Genomic DNA, 15,352 nt, shown 5'->3' with positions numbered 1-15,352 from the left:
CTCTTCTCACCTCTTGAGAAAATGAGGAAACACGGGTGACCCGGGCTGGTGATCACAATTCCCAAGTGCAATGTTCTTTGCAGACACCATTCAGGTATCAATTAGTGTTTAATTGTACAAACTCCTGCTGGACAGGTTCATTTTTCTTGCACATCAGCAAAACTTGCCCGTATCTACATAACACCACACACCAGTTTATTAAAAAGCATTGATAAACACTTCATCAGCTATTCTGTCCATGGAGTAACATACAAATGGTTTTGGTCTCTGTGGAAGGTTTTTTGTTTTTCTTTTATCTTCTTTTCACTGAACTGACACCAGAGACACAAATTAAAACAGTGGAAAGTGAGTGTCTTCTTTGGGCTGCACACAGAATGGGTGGCATTCGGAGGGCAGGACGCCAGCAAGTCGGGAGGCTGCTCCGCACACAGCGCTGAATGAAGAGAGAAAGAGGAGTCGGGGTCTCGTCCTCGAAGGACTGGACTGGAGGTGCTGGGACTCGAAACCATGACGGGTCTCAGCCCTGCGGTTCCTGCTCTGTCCCACCTGGGGCTCACTGTGTAGCCCCTGGGGACCTCCACGCAAGCCCTACAGGCGAGAGGGATATAATGGGACTTTATCAACTCGGAGTTGAGCTCAAAAACAGGGCGGACGCCAGGCTGCAAAATATGGGCGTGGGGGCGCTATCAAAATGCAATAATCAAGATATATATAGTTGAAGGCAATATTTTAAATAGGAACAAATGGCCTCATGGGCTAGCTGCCTATTTTTTTAAATGAAATGTTGTTGGAACCAGGGCCGGAAGGAGGGTGAGGCAAGAGAGGCAGGATGCTTCCTGTGTGCGCCCCGACTGGGGATCGAACTTCTAACCTTTTGGTACAGGATGACACTGACCAACTGAGCCACCCAGCCAGGGCTAATCTTTTATTTGTTAAAATATACTGAGTTAAAATAGCATTTCTCTTCATTCCTGAGGTTTTTGAAACCCCCTTAAATCGTGTGCCTCCGATGAGTGTCTTACATCACATTAAACCACTCCCTATAAGAGGCGTAGAAAAACTAAAAATAAAACACTAGGAAAAGATGCAATGCATCCATAATAAATTATTGAAACTATGGGTCAGCAAGCAGCTTCACTATCTAGTAGACATTAAATTTCATTTTAAACATACAAGTCTCACAAGCAGCCCAGTACTGTAATAGCTCAAAGTAAGATAACCGCCTCTATAGACAAGGTGGTAGTGTATTAAATAAAAAAACTTTTGTTAATAAAAGACTGACAAACCCAGCAGCCAGTTCTCAGTTTTCTTGCCTTCTCACTAGGGCTGCGCTGTATTTAGTCTGGCTGTCCCATTCCTCCCAAACCACCGAGTGTTAGAAAATGCAGGCTCCACCCACCCCCTTAGCACGCTGAGACGGGCAGCCTGCTCAGAAAAGTTTCAAGTATATTTTCAGTTGAATTATTGGTCTTTCTTAAAAGACCAACCTTTGCCTGACTCCTTGGACATGCCTGGTTTCCCTGGCTTTGCTTCTGTCCAGAGCTCACTTCCCCCACCTTGCACGGCCCAAAGACCCCCGGGAACCTGGTGCACACAGAAGGCAGCGGACCAGGATGGCACAGCCTGCCGTACACAGGGGTGCTGTTCAGACTGGAGGGCTGAGAACCCGTGGGGGCTTGGGAGTCGCGATTCAGAGCCCCTGGGAACACTGTCCTGATTTCCCTGTATTTGTCGTGGCCCAGATGGATAGCTCTCTCTTCCCACCTAACACGGTGCAACTCCCCTAGTGCACAATTTAAAGTGACAGAGACAGGAGTTGCAATGAGTCGTTATCTATTGCACAAACCAAATCAGCTCATGACGGAATTGGTAGCACGAAAGCATTGCCATCGCAATTACATCTGCTGCTAGTGAACAAATGTGTGTGTGTGTGTGTGTGTGAGAACCCACTGAACAGCTCTCACCTCGAAACAGCGTTGAGGGGAAATTCACGAAAAAGATGTTAAAGCAGATTAGGCTGAAATCTCGCACCTGGTCCCGGTACAAGAGAAAACGTGAAAATGTCCTAAATAAAACAAAGCATATCTGTACTTGTGGATTTATTGATGCTTATGTAGCTGCCACTTACTTTTGACCTTCGAAATGTCTGAAAAGCAGGTAAGGAAAGAGTAAAGGGAGAGAGAAGTGTGTGCAGGAAGCACAGTGATCACCCATCGCTGCCTTCAAACCCCAACTGTGTGTCCAAGAAATGGAACGATCGTTATCTAGTGTTTTATTGTTAACAAATTTCCTGCAAAGGCGAAACAAAATTTTCTTTGAATACCGTTACCATTTCACATCCTAAACAAATTCTATCATTCACTTCTCTGGAAATCAGTCACTCTTACCCTTCCTGCCCCGCTAAGTTTTATCCCAGAGAGCCTGAAGAACAAAGAGGCACCAACCTCCTACAGGGGCAGTGAATGAAAATATTCATTCGAGCTCTAAGGTACACGGACCAACAACTTCAGTAAATGGACTTCAATCTCTGGCCAGTAGTTGTCTCAGTTCCTTCATGCTTTCCATCTTTAGGAATATCTGCGTGAACCTGGAGAAAAACAAAACTCACGGGGAAAGGGGATGCATTTGTTCATGCTGCGGCCGTCATTTCAAATTACAGATAAAAAACCGGCCACAGCCTAAACGCCCATCAACAGTGGCTCACTGAATGCACCGGACATCCTCCGCTGGGGCTCTGTGCAGCTTCCGAGAGGAACAGGGACTATCGACACGGCGTGGCTCGGGGCTCTCCAGAGCACGTTGTTAAGTACAACAAAAACGGGGGGGGGGAAATGTGTAGAGAATGTTGTGGTTCGTCTAAGGGAGGTCTTATAAACACATATGTCCTCGTTAATAATAATAAATGAGGAATTAAATCATAACCTTATAAAAATAAACACTGGTGAAGGAGGGAAGGGAGAGAGTTAAGGAGGTGAGGTAAGAAGCTAGGCTTCTCCGAATATACCTTGTTTTGTCGCTTTAACTCGGGGAACACATAAATACTTCATGTAGTTATAAAACGAAACTACAATTTTTTTAAAAGAAACCCTAAAAATAAAAGGCAGAAAATAAATAGAAATGTGTATCCAGTCTGTGGCAAAACCACACGGGGAGGAACCATTTGAAATAACTCTGAAATGCAATAGCGTGTCATCAGCGAGGTACGGCCTGGGGGGTCAAAAAATACACAAAATAAAACCAAAAAACATGTGCCCTTTTTCTACGATAATTTCATTGTTATCCTGAAATTATTGTGTATGTACTGTGGCATAAAGGAAATAGATAGTCATACTGGTGTCATTGAAAAGAAACCAGATTTCCAGCATGAAGAAAAAGCCTTAAAATCAGAGGCACCCTTGTAGTTTTTTTTAATCTGTACTTCTAACTCCGTTTTTGTAAAAGCAGGAAGTAATAACCAATTCAATAACGATCATCGTCCCTAGAGCCCAGACAGCTGTTTCTGGAAACGCCATTGGCCACTGAGCAGCACCGTATGCTCGGAAAGACAGCCAATTTCAGACGGAGGCAGGAGATGTACAAGATGATTCTGGAACACCCTAGCGCACACCAGAAAGCCAGGACCCTATTGGGGACTCGGGGGATCACCCGAGAGCGTGCAGGAGATGGTCCGAATACACACCCCTCTGGCCGAGAATGGTCCAATATGAGCACCAACAAGAGTAACTGCAATAAACCGAAACACAAGATAGGACTACACTACAACAACAATAACAAAGGAGCATGCCAGGGAACCAGCTCATTACTCTGACAACTGACAAACACAGGGAGAGCATTAAGCAATTTGTCTGCCTTTCCTGTGTGAATTAAACCTTATGGTAGCAACCTAGTTGAAAACAGGAAGTTTCTCCTTGTAAAAATATTCCAATCAATACATAAGACAAAAATAATTGAATAAGAGCATCATCACTGGGCAGGCAGTCTTTCATGAATTACTGGGTCCATAGCTATCCTATATCAACATGGCAAACACCAGCCACGCGTGGCTGTTTAAGTAGAAAGTAATTAAAATTTTAAAAATTAAAAACTCAGGTTCTCGGTCACAACCAGCCACACTTGAAGAGCCACAGGCGGCCAGTGGCAGCCACGTTAGGACACAGAACAGAGACAGAATAGTGCAGAGACTGAACAGATAGAACGTCTCCCGCGGCACAGAGGTCACTGTGAGGAAGTGCTGCTCCAGACAGCTGACCCAACGAACTTCAGCGGCAGCCAGACGTTGAGTAACAGAAGCAAGCAACAGCACCCTGCAAAAAAAAAAAATCAAACCTGAATAATATTAAGTGACCCACTTTTGGGAAACACGGGGACAGAGTCCCAGGGTCCCACCAGCATGTGCAGACTGTGGGGCACTCTTCAGAACAAGCGATGCAGCTTCGTGAACAAAAATATCACCAAAGCCCAACTTTTATGGAGGAGAAAACAGATCTCATACATTCCATGGAATTTAGGAAACGTGCCCATTAAAAGCCTGTTTCAAACAAACGGTAAAATAAATACAAATTTTGAGAGAATTGTGAGAATTTGAATACGGAATATTTGTCGATATGAAGGAACTATGGCCGATTTCAGTTAGGCCTGATGACGTATGGGGACGTTGTGAGCACCCTTACCTTCGGGGCACGCCCTGAAGGGTTCGCAGGTGGCACAACACTGCACCTGCACTGCGCCCCAGGGTGAGCCAGAAGTGGGACCTCGGGGGACGCCGTCAGAGAGATGAGGTTGGTTTGTGGGAGCTAGATGATGGGAATATGGGATCTCACCAAATGTATCTACTTTTGTGTGCGTGTGAAATGTTCTACAGGAAGATGTTTATCAAAATTTTTCATTGTCCTGGCTGGCGTAGCTCCGTGGATTGAGTACGGGCTGCAAACCAAAGCATCACAGGTTCGATTCCCAGTCAGGGCACATGCCTAGGTTGTAGGCCACGGCCCCCAGCAACCACACACTGATGTTTTTTTCTCTCTCTCTCTCGTTCTCCCTCCCTTCCCTCTCTAAAAATAAATAAATAAAATCTTTAAAAAATTTTTTCATTGTGTCAGCGACCTATAATCCACTGTCATATAAATCTGTTCATTGCAAATGAACTAGCAACAATATTTAACTATTCCTCATCTTGATGAAACAATTTATACTCCAAATGAATCTCCATTGTACGGTGCTTAAACTTTAAGAATAAGATCGTTTTTTCTCCAAATAACAAATGAAAATATTCATGTGAATTAGAACATTTCTCAGTCAAAAGGAGAAAAAAAATCAGACATCACCCTTGATAAGACGGACACCAGTAGGGGGAGATAGATGCTGGGTTTCCTCTGGGGAATTTTGTTCAAGACGTAATCCCTGCATAATCTGAAGTCTGGATATTTGGGGGGATGTGGGGAGGCCGGCCTCCTATTGTGTTTTTGGTAAAAAATCACGTCTTCATCCTCAATTCTTTAGCCTTCATCCCCAAGAAAGGGATTGTTCACCCTGCGTTATTATAATCCACTTTCCAAATTAAATATATGTTCAAGTTCCAGGAACTACTTTGTCCGCCCCTCTGCTCCTTAATGGACTTTCTAGATTTTATTCAAGTACTTAAAAACAAGGGAGCTCTTTTACTCTTCCCTGTGAAATTCTAATCTAACGTGTGGGTTCAGCTAGTAATAATGCCGTTCAGCCATACTCTTACTCATTGAGGTTCGCTGTGTAGAAGGTGCTGTGGTCCGCACTGCAGTTATCTCAAAGACTAAGGATCAGTTCCGACCCTCCAGTAGCTTCCCATTTAGCAACTGAGCCTCGCACACGGTAGGATAAGAGAGGGGACGTGCCTGACAGCGCGGGAGCCCATGGAAGGCAGCGAACCATCTTGGAGAAAGACTTCCCAATGGAATATACGATTACTCCTTGCACTTAGTCACGAACTTGTTTTCTTACTCAACACGTGTTTATCTACTCAACAAATACATACTGAACAGCTTGTGTGAACAAGATACGGTGTCCTGTTGGTTCGATTCACCACCCATTCCTCTGGTTCAGGATGGTCCGTCTCTGACCAAGTGGCCCACCTGCTGCAGGCTCTGAAGAGATAGATCTTCTTCACTTTGTGAAACTGGCACCTTCGATACAAATTCCTCCTCCCACTGGAAACCCCCAGGGGTATTTCAGTACTGCTTCGGGGTATTCTGTACTAATTCCTAAAACTATTTCATGTTAAGTCCTTACGTGAAACTAAAAAGATGCTGGTTACACATCCTCTTTCTTCAGTGATGACAGTTTCTTCTAGGCTCGGACCAACTCCTTCCAAATCGCCTCGTTGTCGAGCCTGAAGCCCCACCGAGAAGCCCCCTCTGTCGGGGTCCCCCTCTGCACTAGGCCTGGGCTGGCTTCCACAGTCACCTCGAGGTCAGGACGGGGAAGTTTTCCCTCCCAGAAATCACACCCCTGGGGGAGCAGCCTCTGACCACCCCCTGGGGTTCCCAAGTATTCTCCCCTCTTCCACTCCAGCCACGTCCATCCGACCCAGCAGGGAGCTCAGCACGCGCATCACCTGTTCCGTGAGGGGGCTGGAGCCCCAGAGCAGTCCCAGTCCTCACTCGGCAACAGCCTTGGGGGGCAGACCGTTGCACAAGGGGCTCTCTGGGGCTGCTGGGTTTCCGTGTCCCCCAAACGCCCACTGCAGACTCCCAGCCTGGTCTCACCTCCTTCCTCCCCAGGGTCCTGGTGAACAGGTCCCTCTGAGGTGCTGGAGGGAGTGAGCTGGGACCTTGGCCCCCATTTTCCATCGGGTCAAAGTGGTGTCTGAGCGGCTCCCAGCGGGGACCCCCACAGCCAGGTCCGCCTGAGCTGCCTTTCCAGGAGTCTCTGATGGGCCTTTGGCTCGAGTGCAGGCCTGAGGCTCCGCTGTCGGCTTTCCTTCCCCAAAGGGCTTTCTGGCTTTTTTCCCTCCTCCTCCCGCCCCAGTGCTCTCTCTGCCATCTGCCCTCGGCCTCCTGTCCTCCCCGTGGGAACAGTCTCCAGCCAGTTCCCCCGAGCTTCCTCCTCTCGAAGCTCCACTAACAAGCCCGCTTGTCTCCTGAGCCCCTGCCCTGGGAGCTCTGGAGCCTGCTGGCTGTCCACAGCCACCCCCTGAGTGGCGGTTCTCTTGGGGAGGTTCTCGCAAACTCCTCTTGCGGAACACCCGGCAGCCACCAGGCGACTTCCCGAGAGGGCTGGTTTTCTCCTGCAAAGATCGTGCCTCCGACTGTTTCCTTTCCCTTCGCTCTGGCCGAGAGTCTACCAGGACCCGGCACACACAGCCGTTCCAAGCGCACAGCTATTTTTGCACAGTATGAAGGCCGGGAGGATGCAAACCACATCCAGATGAGGGAAGAGAGCCATCCTCATTGCGTGTGACTTGGCTGGGCAGACGCCTGAGCGTCAGTCTCTTCCAAGCCCCGTGTTTACACCATTTCTTGTCACAGGGGACTCTCCTAGCCCTGATTCTCGAGGGTCACCGTCCTCCCCGGTTTCTTCCTGTTTCTTTATTTTTTTTCCGTTTTATTGAATTTATTGGGGTGGCTCTGGTTAACAAAATTATACGGGTTTCGGGTGCACAATTCCACAACACACCATCTACACGCTGTGTTGTGTGTTCACCTCCCCTAGTCAAGCGGTTTCTTCTGTCTTCCCTTCCTGCTGCAGGCTGGGCAAGCCCTGGAATTGCTAGGTCCTCTTCCGCCTTGGCCTTGGGGTTATTCGCTCAACGTCAGGTCATAATCGTCCTCAGATCACATGCCGCAGCAGCTCAGGAGGACCCCGCATTAACGGTCCGCCCCCAGTTCCTCCAGCCTCTCTGGTCTTCTCCTCGGTCGGGTCTTGCTTTAACTCCCCGGGACACTCACTATCCACCTCCCGCCGGCTCATCCTGGTCTGTCTGTCTGTCTTGTCTCTCCATTATTTTTATTTTTTCTAAAAGCGCCAACCTCGTTTGCCCCTCTGCTGACAACATCCCTCACCTCTTGGATGAAAAAATGGGTAAAACCTGACACATGCGTGAGCTTTCCGCCCACCCTCCTCCTGCATTCCGATCAGGGGTCCGACTGTGCTAAACTGGTTCTGACCTTAATTACTTCTGTTCTTACAATGCTCCATTTCCATGTTAGCACATCTAGTTCACCCATCGCTGCATTTTGAAGGGAAGTATATTTTGATATAATTTTTGAGAATCTCTTTGCTGCGCCCTCGATATCACGACCGGAGCACCTGATGTAAATACAGCGTGGGCATGCATGTTAATTGGAAATAAAGCAAACGCGGGCCCTGGCTCCCGGGAGTGAGTTTCGGACAGGGTCCGCATCTGCCCTTGAACCTGTTGCTCATCAGAACCAGCTGTGGAAGAAGCTCTGCCTCTTCTTCCCCCAGGGACTGAGGCCCAGGCACACCACGGGGAACGCGGGCCCAGTGACCGAAATGCCCCCCGAGGTGGTGCCATCGGCGGCCAGGGCAAAGGGGAGGAGCCTGGGAGAGTTTCACCTCCTTGGACGAATGCGATGAGACTGGTTTCTGCGACTTTGCGTGGCCAGCCCTGGCTTCGCGTGGACGGCTGTGACTGCGTGGCTTTCCGAACACCGCCTCTCTCCGTGGAGGGCACTCTGCCCGTGTCTTCCCGTTTCTGCAGAGCCCCCTCCTGTGTCCCCAAGGGAACTGACATCGTAGACACGCGTGTGAGCCAACAGCCTAGAACTCTCTCAAAGGCAAGGAAAGGGTGGGAGGTCGTCACACTCAATTTTGACCATGTGTTCTGTCACGCTCATTCTCCTCCTGAGAAGTCTGGGGCTCTCCTTCTGCCTGCAGAACGGCCCTTGGCTCATCCATCACCCCCTCCTAGTCGTCCCACAGTGAAGAGGCTGCGCCAGGACCCAGAGGAGTTTGGGGGGAGAGGGGTCTCCAGAGAGAAAGGAAGCAAAGTCACCACAGACCTAACCTGTTGGGGCAGCGTGTATGGGATGACCCTTTCTTCAGACACTGTCAGTCTGGGACTTTCTCTGCAGCCCAATTCACCAGCCCTTTCTTCGTGCGAGGGGACCGGGCTCACGAGAACAGAAAAGGCGGTGGCTAGTTTCTTCCTGCTTTTGTCAGACCCAGTCCCTCGCTATTCCTTATCACTCCCAGTTTTCACACACTCTTTTCCCTTTTCCTTCTAGGCTGCATATGCAGTGTGCACAAGAGGGAGAACTTCTCTCTTTTCTGAGGAGTCGCAGGGATCGCAAGAAGTCATGGCTGAGACAGGCATTGGGTGGTCTTGTGCCATTTCGGTGTGGCCGTTGGATCGCTGGGGGCTCTGGCACCCCCAATGGTGTCTAGGTAATGTGCATTCCCCACAAGCGCGGCAAGTTACTCCTTAAAATGCTTGAGTAAGTATGGGGTGGAAAGGCCTAGAGTAGCAAATCCGGTTTAATCCTAGCCTCATCTGACTACCTAAGGTGGCCCAAGAAAAGCCCCGTATGCCTGAGACTCAGTTTACCCCTCTGTAAAACGGAGATAAAGACCTGGGTAGAGGGTGAGGAGAATGTCACACAGCGTCCAGGAAGGACCTGCTGTAGTTCCTAGCTCACTCACGGTCGGTGGTGATATTATCTGTATTCGTTCCCATTCCTACATGGCGGCAAGAGTGTCTGAGCCTCAGATATGGCATCACCACACGCCATCACATTTAGGAATGGAACCGAGAGCACGTCCACGGGGCACCGATGAGCACGCCGGACACCCTGAGACGCAGCCACGCCGCTGCCCGCCGCGCTGCCCCGGAGCCTTCTCCAGCAGGAGGGCACGTCTCGTGAAGGACGCCAGGGGCAGCGAACGCTCTTACAGAACTGTCCTGCTTTGTTTACGACATGCAAGTGTTTGTGAAGCGGAATGTTTTGTTCTGCGGTTGTTTTCTGTGGTTGTTTTCTGCTATTACTCGCACCTGTTCCCGGGGAAGGAAGGGAGGGAGGAAGGAAACCTCTCCCTCTGAATGCCAAAGCTTTGACTTGCCCCTAATCCTGGACAGAAGCATAAGGAGGAAACAGCAGGGATCTACCTACTTGGCCTGCGTTTTGGGGCACCCCAGTCGGCTGAGCCCCTGGCCCCCTCGTGCGTAGATCATGGACTTAAAGCTCAGGAGAGAAGAAATCTCCCCAGTAGCAGACCTGTCTGGGTACAAGAGAAAATAATACCCTGCGTACCATTCGCCCGTTCGTGTGCAGGTAAACATCCCATAGAAGGTGGGGAGAATTTGACCTACATTCTTTCACTCCACAACATAGTTCCAGATACGGTCTTCGGTTTGATCTTCATAGTGAGTCAGATTCTTAATGTGGCATACTGCATTTCAACAAAAGCCTTCAAATATTAAATGCTGAAGATAAAATGAATGTTTCTCTTAGTTTCTAGCTGTTGGAGCTTCTGTGTCCTCAAAGCCTCTTCTAGTTCTAAAATCCTCCTCAGAGGTGACTCTTGAGTCACAGGCTTTGTGTTGCAAAGCCTATGCAGTCTTCAGAGAGGCCCTTGTTTCTGTTCCGAGAGAAACTTATTCGGACAGAGGCTGCGTCTTCCAAGGTGGATCACCCGCTGGTGATGCCCAGAGCGGTCAGTCACACCAGGCCAGGAGCACCCGTGGGCCAGGCTGCACAGTATACACGCGGTAGTCTCTTTACCCCTCCGAACACCCTGTGGAATCAGTGTTCGGTTCCAGGCGTTTGAGAGCGGCTTCAAGAGATTAAGGTGCTGCGGGTCAGAACGCGGTGAAATCTGCAACTAGTGCAAACTTGTGTGTTTTGCCTCCTGCCATACTAGCGAGGATAAAAAAAAGCGAAATGTGTAAATAAAGTAGGCTGCCTGACAGTTACAGAGCCTAAGGAGCGGAGAAATATGAAGTCTTCCCACAGTGACTCAGAAGTGGATTCTGGGGCTCGGACACCAGCCGCCCCAAACATGCAGTGCCTTATTCTGATGGACCTTGGTGATGCTGGACTTCAAGTCTAACTCACCGCCCAACTTAAAACGAGGCAGAATTCACCTAAAAATCAGGATTGGGAACTTCTATGGACCAACCAGAAGAACCAGCAAGCCCGGCTCCGCATTCCCGCATGGTAACCCTGGGGTGCTGAGCACAGGTGCGCCCCGACAAGACACCAGTCCCCCGGGCACCGGGGCCTGCGCTCTGCTGCCCGAGCTTGAGTGCCTCGGCCCCCTTTACTGCACGGCGTCCAGTCTGGGAGGGTGAGATGTTCTCAACCTCACACACGTAGGCTGTGTCCACAACGGCAAGAAAGGATGTACCTTGTACCTTCTGCTCCGTGGTTCCCTCCCGGGAGTGACCCGGAGGCTGTGAGTGTTGGGAGAGCAGCCCCCGGGTCTTCGGTGAAGACCGTCCTGCCTTTGGTTCCCGCCAGAGTGAACCGGTAGGCAGACCGCTGTTGCACGCAGAGACTCTAGTCTCCGGTGGGAGGGCAGAGGTGTACGACTTCGGACAAGAAACGGGCAGGAACGGATCATGTTCGTAGGCCCCGTTGCTCTCCTTGTTGTCATGGAAGCAAGGAGAGAAAAGCAGAGAGGAGACGGCTCTGTAAGGCCAGTGTCCCGCGCAGACGTCCCGCAAGGCTCCAGGAGCTGCTCGGGGCTGTGCAGACGCTTCTACAGGGAAATCATGGCCACAGAAAACCCCTGACGTCCAAACAGGGCTGGAGAAGGAGAAGGACCACGCATTCATCTCTAAACTCAGAAGTAGAGCCCCTGGGACCTGGCTTTCTATAACGAGACTGGAAACATGATTAGCATTAACAAACGAGCATCTGGACCGACTTGCAGTCTAAATTGAAGTGCCCTAAATATGCTGGCTCTGTTGTAACTACACGGCATGTTCCTCAAGTCACCCGCGTTTCTTCCGTCCCTAGCTCACACTTCCTTGGACTCTTTTGACTCGAGTCTCGTTTTCCATGCAAATGGACCTGGTTACATCGGTGCCGACGCACCACATGTCCACGGGAAGACATGGAGCTAGTCTTGATTGCATGCCTCGTGTTTGGTCAATGTGGGTCCTTTTAATTAGAACCATATAATCACGCCATTTGCTTCTTCCTTTCGTGTAATACTTTTTGCTGTGTATATAATTCCAAGACTGGCAAAATTTACCAACAAAATTTTTGTTGAGCTGAAATAAAAACTGGAAGCCATTCTGAAGCGCTCTCTGTTCACCCCGATTGTGAATGCAGGATTCAGGCTGGGTAACCCCGGTTTTGGATAGTACTGGGGGCGGGGAAGATGTAAAATATGGCGGTGTGCATCCGATTGAGCCACAATCACGGCCACGTTTCACTTGGGTCCTCAGGGGAATTCCAGAAGCAAGAGGATTTGTGGAAGTAAAGATTGGCAGAACACATCCCCACCGAGAAAAGTGCAACACCGCCCATGCACGGCGAAATGGGTCAGCTCCAGAGAACCCCGCCCGTACACACAGTGATTGGACTTAACCCGTCCCTGTCGCCTGTTGCCTGCACTGGGAGGTGTGGGTCCCCGTCCCGGGCTGCCATGAGCCTTTTTCTGGCTGCAAACCACAGGGTTGCTGTGCACAAACCCCACTGCACGGAGCCGGGGCTAACCATTCGCAGGCCCTCTCTCCTGAAACGAGATGCTCCTCATTCCCCTCGGCTTACGTGACTCAGGAAAAGAGGAGACGAAGGAGACAACGGCCCCGTGAAGAGGGAACCCCTCAGCACGCGTGTGGCCCAGAAGGCTGAGCGCCCAAGGCAGGTGATGACCCAGGCTGCGTCCAGGGACTGCAGTGACACGGTTACAGGAGATGATGCTGTAACGAGCTCTGTGGCATTTAGCAACGCCCCCACTCCCCAAGGCCTGGCTGCATTGATGTGCAGAATCTCGTGTTGTTTTTCAGGGTGTTATGGCAACAGGGATTTCAGTGTTGACAGAGCTACCAAGTTCTGTCCGGCCACGCTGGGGGCTTCGCGTCACCCGCTCACCGGGAGCTGGCAGAGCTCCGCCACCTGGGCAGCTGACACCTGGGCAGGAGAGACAGGGGGCAAGCGGAGGGTGCTCCCGGACGATGCACAGAGCCAGCCTCCCTGGGAAGGTGCCCGGTCCTGTGGTTGGGGCATGTATCACCGAGGAGGCTGGGCCTGGTAAGCCGTATGAAACCCAAGAGCAAAAGAACCCGCAAGCTCCCCCTGGAAGTGAGTGCCCGGCGTGGACGCAGACAGGTCTGTGGCGTGGCAGGCGTCGGAGCCTGTTCCCGGACCTCTGGGGCGGGGGTGGGAGCTGAAACCGGCCCGCTCAGCTTCCCGTGCCCCGCCCCCCCACCGACTCGCTGCTGCCCCGGGCTCAGGATCTCTGGCCCACGCGGACCCTGGGGCTGATGGCTGCGTGAAGCCGTGGGGAAGCCTGTCCCAGAAAGAGTGTGTCTCACAAACAAGGTTATTTCAGAACGCACCAGGCAAACGGCTGTGTGTCGCCGGGACCTCACGGTGAGGCTCTCGCGCTGAAGCTGTTTCCCGGGGTTGGCCCAAACTTCTCTTCGCCCCGTGACTGACACACGGACCAGAATCAAAACCCCAGTCCTTCCAGCACAGTCCTCGGGGAGCTTGTCCTGAGGGCCATCGGAGCCCTGGACACAATGAGCCACCACTTGCAGGTCCTAGAAGGGGCCCAGGGCAGCCATCAAGTCAGCCTCAAATGGAGCAAGTTCTAGGCCACGTTCTTTCTTTCTTTCCTTCCTTTTCTTTGTGTGCATGTGTTCCTACGGGTCCTGGGGCTTACTGGGTTACAAAAGTGTGGGGTGCATTTTACAAATATGTGCCTAATTTTTTTTAATTTGAGGTTTTGCTCTGTTTAAAATGGGAAGCAGCAAGGAAAATGCACATTTCCTAATACTCGAGATGAACATTCCAGCAAATAATAAACCGTGCCTCCCCGTGGAACACAGGGCGTGGGAAGAAGAAAGTTCTGTTTCCATGGCATGAACTTTCAACTTGGACAAAGGAAAGTTTGCCCTGCGGGGGGGTGCGTGGTGATAACTGCCCCAGAGGCCTCCCTGTGGCGCTCCGGCCAGGCGGGACCCGTATGAGAAAACAGCCAGAAACGCGTCAGCAGGACTTCCCGGTCCTCCCCTGGGGAAGTGGACACATCAGACCCGTCGTCTCCTGGGCAACTGTTTGTGGCACTGTTGGAGCTACCCGTGTCTGCCAGCGACGTCGCCTCTCTTTCCTCGGGAGCTGACCTTGCCCCCACGGAGCCAGCCCCCCTGGGGATCCGGCACACAGAGGGGGCGCTCCGACATCCTCCAGAAGACGGGTGGAGCAACACCTGCCAGCGCGGTGCACGCCGCTTCCACCGCCCAGGGGGGCCCGACGAGGCCGTGCTCACTCTTTAGGTGGCAGGAACTTCAAGGTGTCGAAACTATTCTTTAAATGAGAGGCTGTAAGAGGGTAACCAGTGAGATATATAAACTTACTAAAATTATATTTTAAACCGTACTTATTATGGAAAGGGTTCTCACTAGGAAGCACCGCGAGTCCCACACTCGGTCGGCGGGCTGGAGATGCAGGGAAGCGCGCCGTGTGTCGGAGCCCCAGGCCGAGGGCCTAAGGCCCGGGGCGGCCTGTGGGGCAATGGTGCCCCTCGGCTGGAGATGCCGAGGTGAGCTGTCCCAGCTCAGGCCCTTGGGGTGGGAACTAAACAGATAAATCCCACACTTATCTTTTGTTCTACTCAGGCCCGCAAAGGATTGGATAATGCCCGCCCCCCACTGGGGAGGGTAATCTCTGGACTGAGTCCACTGATCCAAATGCTGATCTCACCCATAAACACCCTCCCACACGCGCACCCAGAAATAATGTTTCATCTGAGCACCTGTGGCCAATCAAAATTCACCATCGCAGGTCCACATACACGTGTCCTTGAGCCAAAGTGAACCTCCTCATACAGACAACAGCAGGGTCCCAACGGTGCCCGACGTGAGGACGCTGCCCTGCCGACCGCCAGAAACACGCTACCCCCTCCCGCAGAGGAGGAGCTGCGTTCCTGGTTCCTGGTGAGTTGTAGACCCTTCTCCTCCTTGATGGTCATAACTCAAAAACCTCTGTGATATGAAAGCGACACATCCCCCATCACAGAAGAAGAGCGTAGGAGAGGGGCAGAAGCGAAGGCTGTAGCCGGTCTTTAGAGCCCCCTTCTTCCGCCCGCTCCCCCTCCTGGGTTCCCTGTGCCTTCCGCAAGCCCCTCACCAGGCCGAGGCTCTTCCCCCGGTGGGCGGCCCGCACCTCCGCTCCTGAAAAGC

The sequence above is a fragment of the Phyllostomus discolor genome, chromosome 8 (assembly GCF_004126475.2).
Source record: "Phyllostomus discolor isolate MPI-MPIP mPhyDis1 chromosome 8, mPhyDis1.pri.v3, whole genome shotgun sequence".
Taxonomy (NCBI): domain Eukaryota; kingdom Metazoa; phylum Chordata; class Mammalia; order Chiroptera; family Phyllostomidae; genus Phyllostomus; species Phyllostomus discolor.
This window is presented reverse-complemented; position numbering follows the sequence as displayed.